This window comes from Saimiri boliviensis, chromosome 15, assembly GCF_048565385.1.
Source record: "Saimiri boliviensis isolate mSaiBol1 chromosome 15, mSaiBol1.pri, whole genome shotgun sequence".
NCBI classification, from domain to species: Eukaryota; Metazoa; Chordata; class Mammalia; order Primates; family Cebidae; genus Saimiri; species Saimiri boliviensis.
Window position 1 is genome coordinate 59,447,785 of NC_133463.1, and position 18,816 is coordinate 59,466,600.

An 18,816-nucleotide genomic window follows, 5' to 3' on the forward strand; every position below is an offset into this window, starting at 1 on the left:
GATGGAATTCAACATGTATAATGAGTTATACACCCTTTATTCAGAATTGGAGAATATTCCAAGCAGCAATGTGGCAGGTGAATACTCTGATCCTTGTGCACCGGCGTCCTATATGGGAGGACTGTGCTCCTTGAAAACTGAGGGTTACTGTCCCCCTTTATCCATCCTCTAAACAGCTTTTCTCTGAGTCCTCAACTCTCAAGCCTAAGAATGTATGTTGTGATTCTAGAGAGAGCCTAAAGCCAGAGGATTAGTGGAATCAATTTCCCTTCTTCCTGCAACTCCAAAAGAGATCATCCTCCATAAATCTTCATGCCTTTTCAATCTACTTAGCTGTCTCAAGCAGTGAGGTTGATAATTTTAGGATTCTTTATTTGGGAAGAAGAGGTGATTAATTCATGTTTTCAACACCCACAGCTGTCTCAAATACGGACCTCAGGAAAGTGATGGTCCAGGATGATTCATACAACCTATTATTCATAAAATTGTGAGCCTTTGATCATATACTGTGAGGTAAGAACAAACTTTTAAAGTCAATATAGATTCCTCTGAGTTCCCTACTTGGAACTGAGAATTGAGACTGGGGACCTAATAGCAGAGACACCCTCCACTGAGCTAGCCAAGTGTCTTTCTCTTACTCACCTGACTCACACATAGCATAAACCACCAAGTGATTTCCATGCTACCCAAGTAATGACCGTCTTGAATCTAAGTCCTTCTGTACACTATTTGTCTCCATTATCTTCATGTAGAGTCTAAACCACAGTCACCCTTATTGCAAAAGCGATCTAACTCAAGGTCTCTTGCTTTCAGTCTTGCCTCTTACTCCTTTCTATCCAGTGTTTCCATTTTTCCACAAGTCTTTATGAAAAGCTAACTCAAGTCATGCTTCGCCATGAAAACTCACTAATGGTTTCCTGATTGTCTTCCAGGCAGTATTGAAACTCCTTATTGTGGCACACAAGGCTTTTCTGATCTGGCCATCTTGTTTATCTCTCTAATCTTGTTTCTTGCCACTCCTCTCTTTTCTGGATACTCCGTTGCCTCCCTAACCTGCCTCTTTGGCCCCTGTCACTCTTATCCTGCATACAAATGGATACTGCTCCAACTGTAGCGTTTGCATTTCTCAGAGGTGGAGGTTTTGTCTTTTTTTTTTTTTTTTTTTTTTTTTTTGGAGATGGAGTTTCGCTCTTTGTTACCCAGGCTGGAGTGCAATGGCGCGATCTCGGCTCACCGCAACCTCCGCCTCCTGGGTTCAAGCAATTCTCCTGCCTCAGCCTCCTGAGTAGCTGAGATTACAGGCACACACCACCATGCCCAGCTAATTTTTTGTATTTTTAGTAGAGACGGGGTTTCACCTTGTTGACCAGGATGGTCTCGATCTCTCGACCTCATGATCCACCCGCCTCGGCCTCCCAAAGTGCTGGGATTACAGGCTTGAGCCACCGCGCCCGGCCTTGTCTTCTCTTTTTCCTGGAGACTGCTGCACCTGCTATTTCCTCTGTCTGGAGCATTTCTTGCATTACATCCCCCTATCCTCATCAACTCTTAAAGATACATTGTTTCATTTGAGACAGCCTCTTCCAGGAAACCTCCCCTGATGATTCCATGACACTTACTTTTACCCCCAGGAAAGCTGTTATGATTGCCTCGGAATTCCCCATTTACTTGTTTGTATTCACCGAAGCTTGTAGGCAGTGACTAGTACAATTCCTGTTATATGGTAGACACTCAGTACATAGCTGTCAAATGAGTTAATGCATGAACGTGTGAATTCCATAGCACCATAAGGGGTCCATCAGTGCAGGATAAAGAACACAGATACAATTTGCTTTGAAAATGATTCAAATAAAGCTGCCTCCACAATATATTTGTATCTGATAATTGGGTGTATGCCTAAAAAAATCCAACATGTGTTCAGTGACAGCTTCTACTGCAGAAGTGCAAGCACTGAGAGGCTGTGCAGTAGCCTTGCTGTTGCCATAGCAACCTAGCAGAGGGAAAGGCTGATGATTTAATGTTCAGATGCCTCTTAGAGCTATACTTTTGGAACCCAAGCCTGTTTTTCCACTGTTCTAAAAGGCAAGTTTTATCAATGATAATATCTATGCTGCCTTACTTTCAAGTGTTTCTCATGTCATTAGAAGAAATGTAACATTTGGATTATACCATCAAAGAGATATAATGTAATAAAGCATAATATGGTCTTCTTTCCTCTGCTTCAAAATATTCTTGTGCATCATTTTCATTTTCTACTTGAAGACTTATTTTATGGTCTTGTTTTATCATCTTGTAGCTTCTTTAAAAATTAATGTATTTCTGGCTTTTCGAAAATATTAATTACTTTAGGATTAAACCTTTAAAGATTATAAACAATATACCTGTCCAAGCCTGGCAAGGCACAGGAGAGATAGGGTATTGTAGACTGGGAAGGAAGATAATGTCTTTATATAATTATTCCTCCAAATCTGGGATAAGTTATTGACTGTTTATGTGAAATTTGCAATTAAATCGTTCCTACCTTTCCTATGCACAAAACTTTATATTTTCAGAACTCTTTCACATATATAATCTTATTTGAGCCTCACAAAAATCCTGTGAGGTACATGTGGCCAATCTCTGAGACCAGATAAGTGAAAAAGCACAGATTTTTATTAAAAGGAATCCCCCAGACTGCAAACTTCACCGAGAAGACAATACAAATGCACTGCCGAAAAGAAAACGCCTGCAGCAAACAACCAAGACACATCACGGTCCCTCACATCCACTCTTCCTCGCATCTCACCTGTGTATGCTGGGGGCTTTCTTGGGCTCAATCAGGGCTGACAAAGCACCATCTCCTAATCCTATCAGCTGTGTGAGCAAGCACTGCCGTCTCTCTCGGTGACCCGATGTTGGGTGATCTGCACAGCAACAAGGAGCAGCTGACGTGCTTCACAACACGTCATGAAGGAAGGAAACTGCATTCTAGGGCATCCTGGGATTTTTTTGTGTGTCTGGTGTGGGGTGGGGTGGAGACCCATATTTTTCTTACCAGAGACAGAGCTGCCTGTTTTCCTGTAAGAGCATGTGTGCATGATCAACCCTCTTCTTTTTTTTTTTCTTTTTCCTAAGACAGAGTCTTGGAGTCTTGCTGTGTCACCAGGCTAGAGTGCAGTGGCACAATCTCAGTTCACTGCAACCTCCGCCTCCTGGGTTCAAGCGATTCTCCTGCCTCAGCCTCCCAAGTAGCTGGGACTACAGGCAGGCACCACCACACCTGACTAATTTTTGTATATTTTGTAAAGACAGGGGGTTCACCGTGTTGGCCAGGATGGTCTTGATCTCCTGACCTCATGATCTGCCCGCCTCAGCCTCTTATAGTACTGGGATTACAGGCGTAAATCACCACGCCAGTCCCAACCCTCCTCACCCTCCTCTTAATATATGTGTGTTATTGTTACTATATGGTTGAGGTACTTTGATGTTGTAAAACTGAAATGACTAGAATTGCACAAGATCACTTCCCCAGGAGGGGGCCCAGAGGGTGCTTGGGGCAGAGAGGGCAGTGGGTAACATGAGGCAGGGCATGCTTGAACATTCACTGGGCTCAGAGTGTGTCAATTATTTCTGCCCGACAAATGAGTGTTCAGAGTGTCCTCTCAGTGAAAAACAAACTAAGGGCAAGTCCAGAGGAAGAGGCAGAGGTTGAGGGGGCTTGGAGCCTTGAAGAATGGTAAGGGTCTAATCGTCTGCTTGCCTTATGGTGGAGCAGACACGAATGAGATAGTCTTTCCCCAAAATGGCTTTTCGTTTGTGGCCTTTGGTTCATCTTTGAAAATAGGGTAGGATACTCGTCAAAAACACAGGCACAGTGATTGCATTAAATAAAATGGGGACACATGGTTAGACAAGTAGGTGTATACTTATTAAGAGAAGGAATCAGAATGATTGAAATTAAGAGGCTCTAGAAAGTATGAGTGTAAAGATTGCCATCTAAGTAGGGGAAACTGAGACTTGACATTTATCTAGTGAAATGCTTCACATGTTTGAACAATCTGTTTGTCTCACAAATGTACAGAAAGGGCAAAGGTTGTTAATCTGTAAGACATGAAAAGGAAAGCCTAAATCTAGTAGTTAAATTCTAGGGTAACAAAGAAACATTTCCTTCTTCAAGAAACCAGAAGAGGTGAGAAAGGCAGCTGAAAGCTGCCTGAACCCAGCAGGGCAGCTATAGAGAGAGGCTGCTTCTCAGACATGGCAAGTACAGAGAAGATATGCAGGCTGGAGGCTGTGAGGGGTTCACTCAGCATCCATAGCAGTCTAGGCTTAGAAAAAAAATTGAAATCTAGGTTCCCAGAAAGCAGATCTATGGCTAGATTTGAATTACATTAAAAATAGTATGTTCCCCATAATATAATTTATTTCCATAATTTTATGCTTTTGGCTTCCAGCTATTCTAGTACACATCTTAAAAATTAACTTTGTCTTTATTTCTGCTGAAAAACTGAGAGCAGGAGCAAAAGAGGAAGATTTTGAGCTTCTCTTCCCAAAGAACGAAAGTGCTGTTGCCGAATGAGGCCGAGCGCCCCCAGAGGCCAACCAGATACTATGATGGCAGCAACAGCAGGGGATGGTCAGGCTGCTGGTGTGGGGGTCACTTGTGCAGTTGTAGAGCTGGAGGATAGTTTTGATTGCTGCTTTATTCACACTTCCTAGGTTATTCCTGTGAACGACTTTCCTTTATACCTGCCATCTTGTGACCTTGTGAATAAAGCTAGCCCTTGCTGTGTACTAATCCACTGCACAAGAATTTGTAGGAAAATAAATTTGGAATTTGGGAATTTGGCCTATGTAATTTCATCTGCCCATGTGTCCTCTTTAGGTACTTCTGCTGATCAAGAGGAAAAATATGCCTTTTTAAAATGGTAACTAACTTTTCTTTAAAAAAGGATACTAAACCATGTTATCAAAATTTTGGAAAAGAAAAAAAAATACTCATTATCTCCTTGCCTTTACATCAATTATCCATATTCCTTCTGTTAGCAGTTCCATGTATTTACTTTCAGGCTTATCTACTGTGCATCAAAACCAGCGTGTTAAAATAAGAATGAAATTCTAAGTGACATATGGCGAGTGAAGTTACTACTCCCTTCTGTCTTTTCTCTGATTATCAGGCACTGATCTGAGATACGGGGATCTCAGGCCTCCTTATCACTACTGACAAACAGCTGAGGCTGCTCCTGGAAGCCTGGAAGTTCCAGGGTGGCTTCCCAGATATCTGGTCCTGGTGGAGACTGGACCCATTTGAAGCTTCAGAAAAAGTTGCTGATGGGGAATTAGCAAAGCTAAGGCTGGAGAAATGACCTTAACTCAGAGGCTGGTCGAAAAGTACCTGTGTCCTTTTCTAATCAGAAGCCCAGCTACTAGCTTGCAATAATGTGATGCTAATTCAGGGAAGCACAGGAAAGTGAAATGAGTTTCCCAAGTCTGGAAAAAGATCTGTGATGAGAAAACGTAGTTTAATAAAGGATATGAATTCTTGAGTCTCATAGACCTGGAGCTGAGACCTTTTTTTTTTTTTTTGCCTCTGACAGTGCTACTTCAGGCAAGTTATTTAACCCCTCTAGGACTCAACATGCAGTATGTGCACTTTAGTTAAAAGGGAAAGAATAACAAGTTGTACTAGTTTGTGTCTTTGAGCAAATTAACTTTTCTGTGCCCCATTTTTACACCTAGAAAATGAACTTAACAACAGTAATTAGTTCATAATATGGTTATAAGGACTAGACAAGAACACACACAAAGCCTAGCATTTATTTCTGGCATGTGGTTAGAGCTTAATAGATATCCTCTGTCCCTCAGGATCAAATGACTCCAATCACCATTGCTGCTTCCTGCCTGTTTGTTTTACATTCTCCTCATTCTAAAAACTTTCATCTTAATTTTTATTAAATGGAAGCAATATGTTTTCTCTTGATGACTTATGATATTTAAAGAAGGAAACTGAATTTCTCATTAGAAAAGATATTGCCAGGACTTTTCCTCCAGAAGGTGGATCAAAAAATGTTAGAATAGAAGGCATGGTGAATGCACAGACACCTATCACTCACTCACTCATTCATTCATTCATTCATCCCTCCCTCCATCCATCCATCCCTTCTTACTTCATTCTTATTCTGAGCCATGTAATGCCTCAGCCACTGGTTCCAGAGTATTCAAAGATGAACAGTGATTCCTGCCCCAAGTGCCTCAAGGTCTAATAGAGACTTGGGCATGACCATCAGCTGTTAAACCATGCAGTGTGTTTGCATGAGATCTGGACACCCAGAGGGTTTGCCAGTATCTAAATTATACTGGGGTCTGAGATGTTCAGGGATGAGTTTTAAGATGAATTTTGAAGCATTGAATACATCCTATTATAATCTGCTTTTTTTCACAGTTCCTTTCTCTTTATTGTTCCTTTTCTCTCTTCCTCCTCTTCTTCCTTTTTCTCCTTTTCCTCCTTTTCCTTGTTCTACTCTCTCTGTTTTGTTTTTTTTTTTTTTTTTCCTACTTTGAGATACTTCTGCCACCTTCCAAGCTCCAAGAATTGATGCAGAGGAAAACAGCTTTTGGACTTCCCCTTGAATTTTTACTACCCGGCTGTAACCTTCTAGAAGAAAGGGATTTTACCCAAATCTTGATCAACTAGGACAGCATCAAGACAATATCCGGGGTTTTGTTAATTAGCAATAGTTGACGGTTTAAGAATACCATGTTATACTGCCACCTATGGGTTTGTTCGTGAAATTTTCTTTTGACAGGTAAAGTCTCTTGACCTGAAATTTAACAAGGGTTAATGATGCATTTATTCTAATTTTCAGGGCTATTGCAGAATTCAAAATATAAGGCTATACATAACTGGATGTCAATAAACAGGACATTATTCAGTATGTGTGAAATAATGAGCAGGTGCTTTGATAGAAAATGATGCCAAACTCCCTTCGGTTTACCTGCTGAACCACTTTAGGCAAGCTAGGTAACATCTCTGTATCTTGGTGTTCTTATTTGTAAAATACATCTGTGGTTCTACTTAATAGGTCTATTTTGAGGATGAAATTCTATGACACTTGTAATAAGCCCAGCGTAGTCCCTTGTACTAACTGGGAATTTAACAATAGATTCCTTGTTCTCCTTTCTTCTTCCCTTCCTCAATTCACAATGACCCAGAAGAGGATAAACTATGTAATTCCATTTTAACTGTGCAGTAGGGTAAATCTTTCTAAAACAATAATGATAATTGATATTCATATGGTCACTACATTATCTATTCCTAGGCATCTATTTTAGTTTTTTTTTTAATTAATAAACTTTATACTTTTCAGCAGTTTTAGGTTTACAAAAAATTAAGCAAAAGATACAGAGAGTTCCCGTATACACCCTTACTGAGATCTATCTCAGTCTTCCTGATTAGTTAGGTATAATTGTACTCTGGCTTTTGAAGAAAGGGTAAATAAATGCCCATCAAATTGGGCACCCTCCCACCTTCCCCTGCTCGTTTCCTGCTCACTACCTTTTGATTTGCCTCCAAAGTCTTCTCTGTCTCCCACGGTGGATTCAATGCCAAGACTCCTAGAAGTTTCCCAAAAGTCTTGGCAATACTGCCTCCCCTATAACCAGAAGGTGAGCACAATGGGAAAACCCCACAACCCTGTGGATGAATGACATGGCAATGTGCTTGCTTTTCACCTGCAGTGGGGCCTCAGTGCTGTGGCAATCATTTTGGGCTTCTAGCGAATGTTCTCTTCTATTCTTCACAATGTCTATTTTAAACCTCCTCCATACTTCAAACCTACCAACCTACCACCTCTGCCCTCATGTCATACAGATGACCATTTTTCCTGATTGCCAGACAAAACAGTAGGTATTAATATTAAGAGAATCTCTCAATCTCCTGCCTTCAAACCTGTAAATTCACCTGCCTCTACCACATCCTTCCCATTTCTGGTTCTTTAGGATGGAAGTTGTGTTTCTTCCTATACAAGGATAATTATTTTACCTGAGCTCTGGATCCCATAATTTTCCACCTCTTATGGGATATTATCCTATCAGTTAGTCCCTCATAGGATTATTGAGAGTATCAGAGGAGTTAAAAACCATAAAGAACATGGAAGAACATCCTGTACACACTAAATGCTCAATGAATGTTAGCTATTCTTCACCATCTTCTTCTTCTTCTTTTTTTTTTTTTTGATAACTTCAATGCATTTTCTTTTCTACTGGGTATTTCACATCAGCATTTAAACATGCCAAAAGCTTTCCCAATGAAATAAATGACTCTCCAAAGCTCTCATATATTTCTAGTAAACATGATTTCTTATCCCCATTCATTGCCAAGCTTCTGAAAAAGTTGGTTGTCTAGAGCATATGTCTCACACCTCGCTACCCTTTGGACCAATCCACTCTACTCATGTACTCTCTATTCTACCAAATAGCTCTTCCCGGAAGTCACAAATTCTTCTATTTGGTTTAATCTGATGGCTAGTTTTTATCTTAACCTTGACTTCTTATCAAGCATTGGCATAGTTACATACTCCTATATTTTTGAAAATCATTTTCATTTTTTTTTCTGGAAAATTGCCCTCCTGATCATCTCCTACTTCTTGGTATCCTTTCAGCTCATTCCTTAAATGTTGCTTTTGCTCACTTTCAAGCCTTCACCCTTTTATTCTTTCATACATCCTTCCCTCCTGGGGTAGTATCTTTCTTTCCAGTAGCTTTAATTGCTATTTATAGGCAGATCTTATAGAAATTATATAAATGCACACCTCTATCCCATGATTATCCTGTAATTTATCTGGATATCTTGACTTTTATATCCCACAGGATCCACAAACTCACTACACTCCAAATTAAATTCATCATACTTCCTCTAAAAGCTGATTTTACTTTTGTGTTCCATGTTCCCTAAGTTGATAAATATCATCATGCAGCCCCTGACACCTGAGTGACATTCTTAACTCTTCTATCTCCTCTTAACCGTTACAACTAATTGGAACCTAAGTCCTATTTGTTCTACTTCATAATTATCTTTAAAACGTGTTCATTTCTCTACCACCTCTTCCTGCCTGGATTTCCAATGTGGCCCCCAGACTTGTCCTATTCAGTTCATTTTTGAACAGTGGCCAGAATGTTCTCTTTACAGCACAGATCTGATCATTCTTTCCTCACCCCATATCCCTAGCCCCAACTGAAATCTTACAATGCTCAATACCAGAGTCAAGATAAACTTCATCCACTAGCACAGCTTGCAAGATCCCTCATGATTTCATCCTTCTATTTCACCTTTGGCTTTCACAAATGTTCCCTCTACCTTGAACATTCCTCTCATTCTCCAACCTCCGTTGCCCAACACCATCCAGTTCCTTTTGCCTTTCAGGTATATTCACTGGATAATTTGATTTGTCAGTCATGAAATTTGTTCCTGTCTCGAGTGTGAAATAGAGAATATTTGAAATATGAAATAGAAAATGATTTCTGGCTTTGAACACACTCTGCTGAAACTATATGGGTGTATTCTATAATGGAAAGATAAAGTTACATTAAAGCTATGATGAATATAGAAGTTGTGCTTGCTTTTGGGTTTGTAAAATGAGTTGAATAGCAATTCAAAATAATTTTTAAGTGACCAAGTGAAATAATGACTTACAAACTGGCATAACTTGAAAGGCTTTTGACAAAGAAAATAATACATTTCATCTTATGTATTATAAAATATTAATCTGAGCTTCATTATTTTAATGGATTCATTTCTCCTGTGTGAGAATTCAAAGAATACTCTTTGAAAAAGTAACCCTATGAATCCTTGTTATAGTTTTTCCTCCTGTTTTCTTCTATCGCTTTTTTTTTTTATTTTAGTATTAAAATAGAAAACAATTCTAAATAAGAATTTATTTTACAAAAGACACTGTCATTTATATTTTCACATATTTATATTGTTGCTTTGGTATACTTTTATTGCTGTAACAAACTCAGAATGATGTTGTAGTTTCAAATTTATATATTATCGAGGCTGGACATGGTGGCTCACGCCTGTAATCCTAGCCCTTTGGGAGGCCAAGGTGGACAGATCATTTGAGGTCAAGATTTCAAGACTAATGTGGTTAACATGGGGAAACTCCATCTTTACTAAAAATACAAAAAATTAGCCAGGCATGGTGGTGTGCGCCTGTAATCCCAGCTACTCTAGAGGGTGAGGCAGGAGCATTACTTGAACCCAGGAAGCAGAAGTTGCAGTGAGCCCAGATCACGCCACTGCACTCCAGCCTGGGCAAGAGAGCGAGACTCCATCTCAAAAAAAAAAAAAAAAAAAAAAAAAAAATATTTATATATATATATATATATATATATATATATATATATAATCTAGGAAGGCCTATTTTTAAACTTGAAAATGGTTACTTTAGCAAGAGAGTATTGGAAACCTTCATGCTATAAACCTTCTTTAAATATACTTTGAAAGTAGCCAATTTCCTAATGCTTGAGACACTAAGTATAGAACTGTAAGTTTGTTAAAAACAACGTGCTTATATTTCCCTTAGAGAGGACGTGGAATTTTTACATATTTTTTTCTTTTCTTCCTGTCCTAATGTCAGCAGTCCTTTCCACAGAGTTCTAAATTCAAAAATACCTCTATAGGAATGGAAATGTTGAGTATGGAGAATAAATATAGAATTAAGAATCTTCTGTGTTTCATTTTGTCTTTTAATTCTGTAATGTATATCTGAAAAAATATTGTCTTAAAATGTGAAGATTATTCACTGCTAAAAACCAGGAAATGAAGCAAACAATAATTAGGCAGGTTTCCTAATGCTCACTTAAGAATTGCCTTACAGACTTACACTTTTACTAACTGTATATCTTATCCCTTGAATTCCGAGCTTTTTATACATAAGTGGTGTTATTTATTAAACAAATGTTAATTGAGCCCTTGCTGTGTGCCAATAACTCTGGTGAATGTTGGAAGAGATTTAAGTAGTTTGCCTCATTAGTACAGACAGGTGTGATGTCTTATTCTGGATTAAGCAATGTTTGAACTGCTATGTGGCCATGAGGAATAAAAGTAAAATAATGAGCTTCACCCAAATACTGTTATTTATTTTAAATAATAAAATAAAATATTATTTTAACACTTAAGGGAAACACACGACACATTTAATATTAATGTAGATAAATTATATTTCTAGCTTTAAACTATATCTTAAGATAAACCAAGAATAAAAACACATAAAAACATGACAAAAGAATTCTATTTGTTAATACAGAAAAATGGTGTCTCTTTTTCTTTATAATTAAGAAATGTGGATAAGTGAAAATTAAGCATCTCTTTTTTCTCCCTTGGTTGGATCTTTGAATCTTTTCCACAGAGTAATGCTGCTTTATAAACATTAAAAACTAAGTAGACATACAAAATTTTCTAAACGGTAGAAAATGTATGCATTTCTTCACCTCTTTTTGCCTTACTAGCTCTATTTTGAATTTTATTATAGTCACTGTCTCATAATTTAAAATATAGCAAGAGATCATTTACAGAGGAGGTTTGAGCAAAAAATTTGAAAGTTATTTCCCCCTTTCCTTCTAAATCAGAAAGAATATGACACTCCTTTAACACAAGGTTTTCTAGTAGTATTTGTCCATTGGAAATTTGTTTGTTCTAGGGAGCTATAATTTAAAAAGGCTGAGTATATTAAGTTACAGACCTGCTGTACTTACATACTTCTGGCATTCGGCCTTCCGTAGAAATGCACATTAGATATTCAACTCCTGTCTTAAGCATTCTATTCCTGTAACCTGACTTCATCCTTTTTTTTCCACTGTTGCCACTGAAACTGGAAATCACTGCAGAATACAAATCATATGATAAATATTTGGGAATTCGTCTTTGTAATTTTTCAGAACCACTGCCAAACTTCTTGCCTGGAGAGCTGTGTGAGGCTTTTCAATCTGAAACCTTTGAGCAATCCCCTTCTCTAGCCAACTGGGAAGCATCCACATGATTTAATTGTAGCAGCCCTTCAAAGGGTTTAATAAACATTTCATCTTTGACTCCGTATTTTTCTAAAGGTGCTCATTTGTTGGCCATATATTTATAGTCAGTAATTTCAAACACTGGGATGCATCTTCTTTACAGAGATGCTCAAATGTGATGCATATGGTCTGAACAGCGTTAGCATAAATAAAGATTGTTTCCCTAAAATTTGTATCACAACGCTGTCCTCCAATTAGTCTGATCCTACTGAAAGACGCTACCTGTGGCCTTCCTTCTTCATTTACCAGTAAGCTACTAAGTGTACCATACAACGTCCATTTCTTGATCCTCTTGAAGGTACTATAGCAAATCACGTTGTCCTTCTGGAAGACAGTCCCAGATCTAATATCTTAACTATGAGTAGAATGGGTAGGACAAGTTTTAGGCTAATTAAACATGCTCAGGTAGCTCTGGATTCTCACTTTTAGGTCTTTTGTGATTTTTTCACTGACTTTACTTTTAAGCTGAGGCACTGACATATGTAAAGGAGGATTTTGCCTGTCCTATTTTTCTGCTATAGTGAATGCATTCCATCTGCCTCCTTTGGTGTTGTTAAAGTTTCTTCTACAAACTTCTCAATTCATGAAGACAAACTGAGGATGTTCAATATAAGTTATAAGGAGAAATGAATATGGCAAAAAATGTAAACAAAGCCAGTGTTTTAAATGTGTTCATAATTGGTAGCTCTTGAAATGATGACTAAGACAAGATATTGAATGTAGGAAGGACATTTCCTGATCAAGTAGGTTAGAAGCTTTTCTCTTCATTTAGATATTGGGGCCAATGCTTTCATCCATTAAGCCAATATTCTTGTTATTTACATCCACTTTAAGGCCTGAAGCTGTATTAAGAATTATATTTATGGCTGGGCATGGTGGCTCATGCCTGTAATCCCAGCACTTTGGGAAGCCCAGGAGGGCAAATCACCTAAGGTCAGGATTTGAGACTAGCCTGGCCAACATAATGAAACCCTATCTCTACTGAAAATACAAAAATTAGCATGGCATGGCGGTGTGAGCCTGTAATCTCAACTGCCTGTGAGGTTGAGGCAGGAGAATCACAGAGACGGAGGCTGCAGTGAGCCCAGATCACGCTGTACTACATGCCAGCAGGGGCGACAAAGCAAGACTCTGTCTAAAAAAAAAAAAAAAAAAAAAAAAAAAAAAAAAAAAAAAAAAAAAAAATTAAAACTGGCCGGGTGCGGTGGCTCAAGCCTGTAATCCCAGCACTTTGGGAGGCCGAGGAGGGTGGATCATGAGGTCAAGAGATCGAGACCATCCTGGTCAACATGGTGAAACCCCGTCCCTACTAAAAATACAAAAAATTAGCTGGGCATGGTGGCGCGTGCCTGCAATCCCAGCTACTCAGGAGGCTGAGGCAGGAGAATTGCTTGAACCCAAGAGGCGGAGGTTGCAGTGAGCCGAGATCGCGCCATTGCACTCCAGCCTGGGTAACAAGAGCGAAACTCCGTCTCAAAAAAAATAAAATAAAATAAAAAATAAATAAATAAATACATAAATAAAACCTCTGCATTCACCTGCTTGGCCTCTTTAGAACTCAATAATTTAATATCTTTTAAAGCGCTTTCTCTCACATGGAGCTTATATACCCTTTCAAGGAGATTAGCATTTGTGGTTTTGGACCCTCATGTTTTCCAATAACAATGAAACAGGACTGGACTTGCTGAACAGTGGCCATTAGAACATGTGTGATGACTTTTTCCATAATGTGGCTCAGCTTACATTTACTTTCAGAAAGATAGTCTTGCTCCAAGTTCACTCTAAGACGAGCTTCTAGTATGGCAATGTGAGAAAATTAGCCAAAAGGAATTTCTGGTTTAGCCAATGTGTAGGCAATATCAAACAACTTGACAATCTGATGTCTCTTCTTGGCCTCGGCACCTACAAAACTTCTATTCATAATTCTTGAATTGAAGTTCTCCAATGTTGCAGGGGATTTTTCAAAGCAGATGGCTTTTTGTTGCATTTCACTGCCTAAATGTTTATTTACATTGTTCATTTTTAGTGAGGAACCCCATGATGCCATTGACAAAAGCATTATATTTCATATTGGCCCAATTTGAAGTTTTCCTTCTATACATAGAAAACAATAAATTTTACTCATCTACAACTCCATCACCACATTCATAAGAGGTCTTCAGTTCTGTCCGCCATTTAAAACCTTTCCCACACCAAGAACAATTCGGTCGTCCCTACTACTTCAGTTTTTCCACTTAGTATTTTCTTTGTGTCTTTCCCATCTTACAGATCTTTTGCAGCTTTCTGTAAATAGGTACACTCTAATAAGCTGGGTATTTGCAGGGGAAAATATATATTTACTATTATTAGTTAGTTTTAGAAATAGAGGTGGGTATTTTTGTAAAATTGTTGCTTAAACCAGTTATTTTAAAAACATTATATTTATCAGATCCTAAGTAAACTATGTGCAAATGTTGCATATGTAAATATATATAAATGTTGCATAGAAAAGGACAAAAATATTTGTCTTTATATCAACCTTAATATTTATGAGTTAAGCAGCCAATTAGGCAAATAGCTTTGATGGAATGACTCTAAAATGTTCCTAATTTTAAGCCATCTTCTGACAGTGTCTATTTAGCTTAATTAATTTTAATAACAAATATCTAGAAAGACATCTTTCCACACCGATTTCAAATTTAAAATAAAACTAGAACCATAGTTTTTGTTTACAAATCAAAAGTAAAAGTCTTTTTACTTGTTAGCCTAGGAAGGAAGTTCGTTCACAGTTATTTGTAAGTTCTTTAAATCTTTGCATTTACAGTTTTAATAAATGGCTTCCATCAATTCTATGTCGACAAGTTACAAGTTATTCTAACATCTATTTCATTATATATACCTATTGGAGAGTTGAGTTTAAACTTTTTTTTTTTATTGCATTTTAGGTTTTGGGGTACATGTGATGAACATGCAAGATTGTTGCATAGGTACACACATAGCAGTGTGGTTTGCTGCCTTCCGTCCCCTCACCTGTATCTGTCATTTCTCCCCATGCTATCTCTTCCCACCTCCCCATCCCCCCACCCCTCCCCCATTTCCCCCCAACGGACCCCAGTGTGTAGTGCTCCCCTCCCTGTGTCCATATGTTCTCATTGTTCAACACCCACCTATGAGTGAGAATATACGGTGTTTGATTTTCTGCTCTTGTGTCAGTTTGCTGAGAATGATGGTTTCCAGGTTCATCCATGTCCCTACAAAGGACGTGAACTCATCGTTTTTGATGGCTGCGTAATATTCCATGGTGTATATGTACCACATTTTCCCTATCCAGTCTATCATCCTTGGGCATTTGGGTTGGTACCAGGTCTTTGCTATTGTAAACAGTGCTGCAATGAACATTCGTGTGCACGTGTCCTTGTAGTAGAATGATTTATAATCCTTTGGATATATACCCAGTAATGGGATTGCTGGGTCAAATGGGATTTCTATTTTTAGGTCCTTGAGGAATCTCCACACTGTCTTTCACAATGGTTGAATTAATTTACATTCCCACCAACAGTGTAAAAGTGTTCCTATTTCTCCACATCCTCTCCAGCATCTGTTGTTTCCCGATTTTTTAATGATCGCCATTCTAACTGGTGTGAGATAGTATCTCAATGTGGTTTTGATTTGCATTTCTCTGATGACCAGTGATGATGAGCATTTTTTCATATGTTTGTTGGCCTCCTGTATGTCTTCTTTTGTAAAGTATCTGTTCATATCCTTTGCCCATTTTTGAATGGGCTTGTTTGTTTTTTTCTTGTAGATCTGCTTTAGTTCTTTGTAAATTCTGGATATCAGCCCCTTGTCAGATGGGTAGGCTGCAAAAATTTTTTCCCATTCTGTTGGTTGCCGATTCACTCTACTGACTGTTTCTTTTGCCGTGCAGAAGCTGTGGAGTTTGATTAGGTCCCATTTGTCTATTTTGGCTTTTGTTGCCATTGCTTTTGGCATTTTGGTCATGAAGTCCTTGCCTACACAGAATTTGGCTGTGAACCCATCTGGACCTGAGCTTTTTTTGGGTAGTAGGCTCTTTATTGCTGCCTCGACTTCAGACCATGTTATTGGTCTATTCAGGGTTTCAGCTTCTTCCAGGTTTAGGCTTGGGAGGATTCAGGTGTCCAGGAATTTATCCATTTCTTCCAGGTTTACTAGTTTATGTGCATAGAGTTGTTTGTAATAATCTCTGATGATGGTTTGGATTTCTGTGGAATCTGTGGTGATATCCCCTTTATCGTTTTTTATTGCATCAATTTGGTTATTCTCTCTTTTCTTTTTTATTAATCTGGCTAGTGGTCTATTTTGTTGATCTTTTCAAAAAACCAGCTCCTGGATTTATTGATTTTTTGAAGAGTTTTTTGTGTCTCTATTTCCTTCAGTTCTGCTCTGATCTTAGTTATTTCCTGTCTTCTGCTAGGTTTTGAGTTTTTTTGATCTTGCTCCTCTAGATCTTTCAATTTTGATGATAGGGTGTCAATTTTAGATCTCTCCTTTCTTCTCATGTGGGCACTCATTGCTATATATTTTCCTCTAGAGACTGCTTTAAATGTGTCCCAGAGATTCTGGTATGTTGTGTCTTCATTCTCATTGGTTTCGAAGAACATCTTTATTTCTGCCTTCATTTCATTGTTTATCCAGTCAACATTCAAGAGCAAGTTATTCAGTTTCCATGAAGCTGTGCGGTTCTGAGTTAGTTTCTGCATTCTGAGTCTAACTCGATTGCATTGTGGTCTGAGAGACTGTTTGTTATGATTTCTGTTCTTTTGCATTTGCTGAGGAGTGATTTATTGCCAATTATGTGGTCAATTTTAGAGTAGGTGTGATGTGGTGCTGAGAAGAACGTATATTCTGTGGATTTGGGGTGGAGAGTTCTGTAAATGTCTATTAGGTTTGCTTGTTCCAGGTCTGTATTCAGGTCCTGGATATCCTTGTTGATTTTCTGTCTGGTTGATCTGTCTAATATTGACAATGGGGTGTTAAAAGTCTCCCACTATTATTGTGTGGGAGTCTAAGTCTCTTTGTAAGTCATTAAGAACTTGCCTTATGTATCTGGGTGCTCCTGTATTGGGTGCATATATATTTAGGATCGTTAGTTCTTCTTGTTGCAGTGATCCTTTTACCATTATGTAATGTCCTTCTTTGTCTCTTTTGATCTTTGTTGCTTTAAAGTCTATTTTATCAGAGATGAGAATTGCAACTCCTGCCTTTTTTTGCTCTTCATTTGCTTGGTAGATCTTCCTCCATCCCTTTATTTTGAGTCTTTGTGTATCCTTGCATGTAAGATGGGTTTCCTGGATACAGCACACTGATGGGTTTTGGCTTTTTATCCAATTTGCCAGTCTGTGTCTTTTGATTGGGGCATTTAGTCCATTGACATTTAGGGATAGTATTGTTATGTGTGAATTTGATACTGTCATTTTGATGCTACCTGGCTGTTTTGTTGGTTAGTTGATGCAGATTCTTGATTGTGTTGATGCTCTTTTACCATTTGGTGTGTTTTTGGAGTGGCTGGTACTGGTTGTTCCTTTATATGTGTAGAGCCTCTTTCAGGAGTTCTTGTAGGGCAGGTTTGGTGGTGATGAAATCTCTGAGTGCTTGCTTGTTCACAAAGGATTTTATTTTTCCTTCGCTTATGAAGCTTAGTTTGGCTGGATAGGAGATTCTGGGTTGAAAGTTCTTTTCTTTAAGGATGTTGAATATTGGCCCCCAATCTCTTCTGGCTTGTAGGGTTTCTGCTGAGAGATCTGCTGTGAGTCTAATGGGCTTCCCTTTGTGGGTAACCCGACCTTTCTCTCTGGCTGCCCTTAGCATTTTCTCTTTCATTTCAACCCTGGTGAATCTGACGATTATGTGCCTTGGGGTTGCTCTTCTTGAGGAATATCTTTGTGGTGTTCTCTGTATTTCCTGTATTTGAATATTGGTCTGCCTTGCTAGGTTAGGGAAGTTTTCCTGGATAATATCCTGAAGAGTATTTTCCAGCTTGGATTCATTCTCTTCATCACATTCAGGTACACCTATCAGACGTAGATTAGGTCTTTTCACATAGTCCCACATTTCTTGAAGATTTTGTTCATTCCTTTTTGCACTTTTTTCTCTGTTCTTGCCTTCTCTTTTTATTTCATTGAGTTGATCTTCGACCTCTGATATCCTTTCTTCTGCTTGGTCAATTCGGCTGTTGAAGCTTGTGCCTGCTTCACGAAGTTCTCGTGTTGCGTTTTTCAGCTCCATCAATTCACTTATACTCCTCTCTATGCTGTCCATTCTCGTCAGCAGTTCGTCCAATCTTTTTTCAAGGTTCCTCTTTTCTTTGCGTTCGGTTAGAACATGTTCTTTTAGCTCGCTGTAGTTTCTTACTACCCACCTTCTGAAGTCTGATTCTGTCATTTCATCACCCTCCTTCTCCATCCGGTCTGGTTCCCTTGCTGGTGAGGAGTTGTGATCCCTTTTAGGAAGAGAGGTGTTCCGGTTTCGGGAGTTTTCATCCTTTTTGCGCTGGTTTCTTCCCATTTTTGTGGGTTTATCCACCTGTTGTCTGTCTCTGTCCCAGGGAGTTGGAGCTTTATGAGTTTCCGTTGCACTACTGCCTTTTTTGATTTTTCTTTCAGGTCTGACCCGCCCAGCTAGCAGCAGGCCTAGCCACTGCCTGCCCGCAGGGGCTTTGCTGAGCTGCTGTGGGCTCCGCCCAGCTGCCCTGAGCTCTTCCCTGTAGTCCTTTTTATATGGGCGTAGTTAGAACTGTCTCAGCAATGG

The 18,816-nt window shown here is 38.8% G+C and overlaps 1 protein-coding gene across 5 annotated transcripts in view; it reads right to left on the bottom strand.

Moving 5' to 3' along the window:
- SYBU (syntabulin) overlaps window positions 1–18,816 on the bottom strand; it is a 120,371-nt gene that overhangs the window by 72,688 nt on the left and 28,867 nt on the right. For 4 of the 5 annotated variants that reach the window (XM_039464565.2, XM_039464563.2, XM_039464566.2 and 1 more), the window contains exon 1: window positions 2,786–3,319. The exons of the other annotated variant lie outside the window; for it this stretch is intronic. The gene's annotated coding sequence lies outside the window, so the exon portion shown is untranslated. Of the gene's footprint in view, window positions 1–2,785; window positions 3,320–18,816 lie in introns of those variants that run through there. 5 annotated transcript variants of the gene reach the window in all.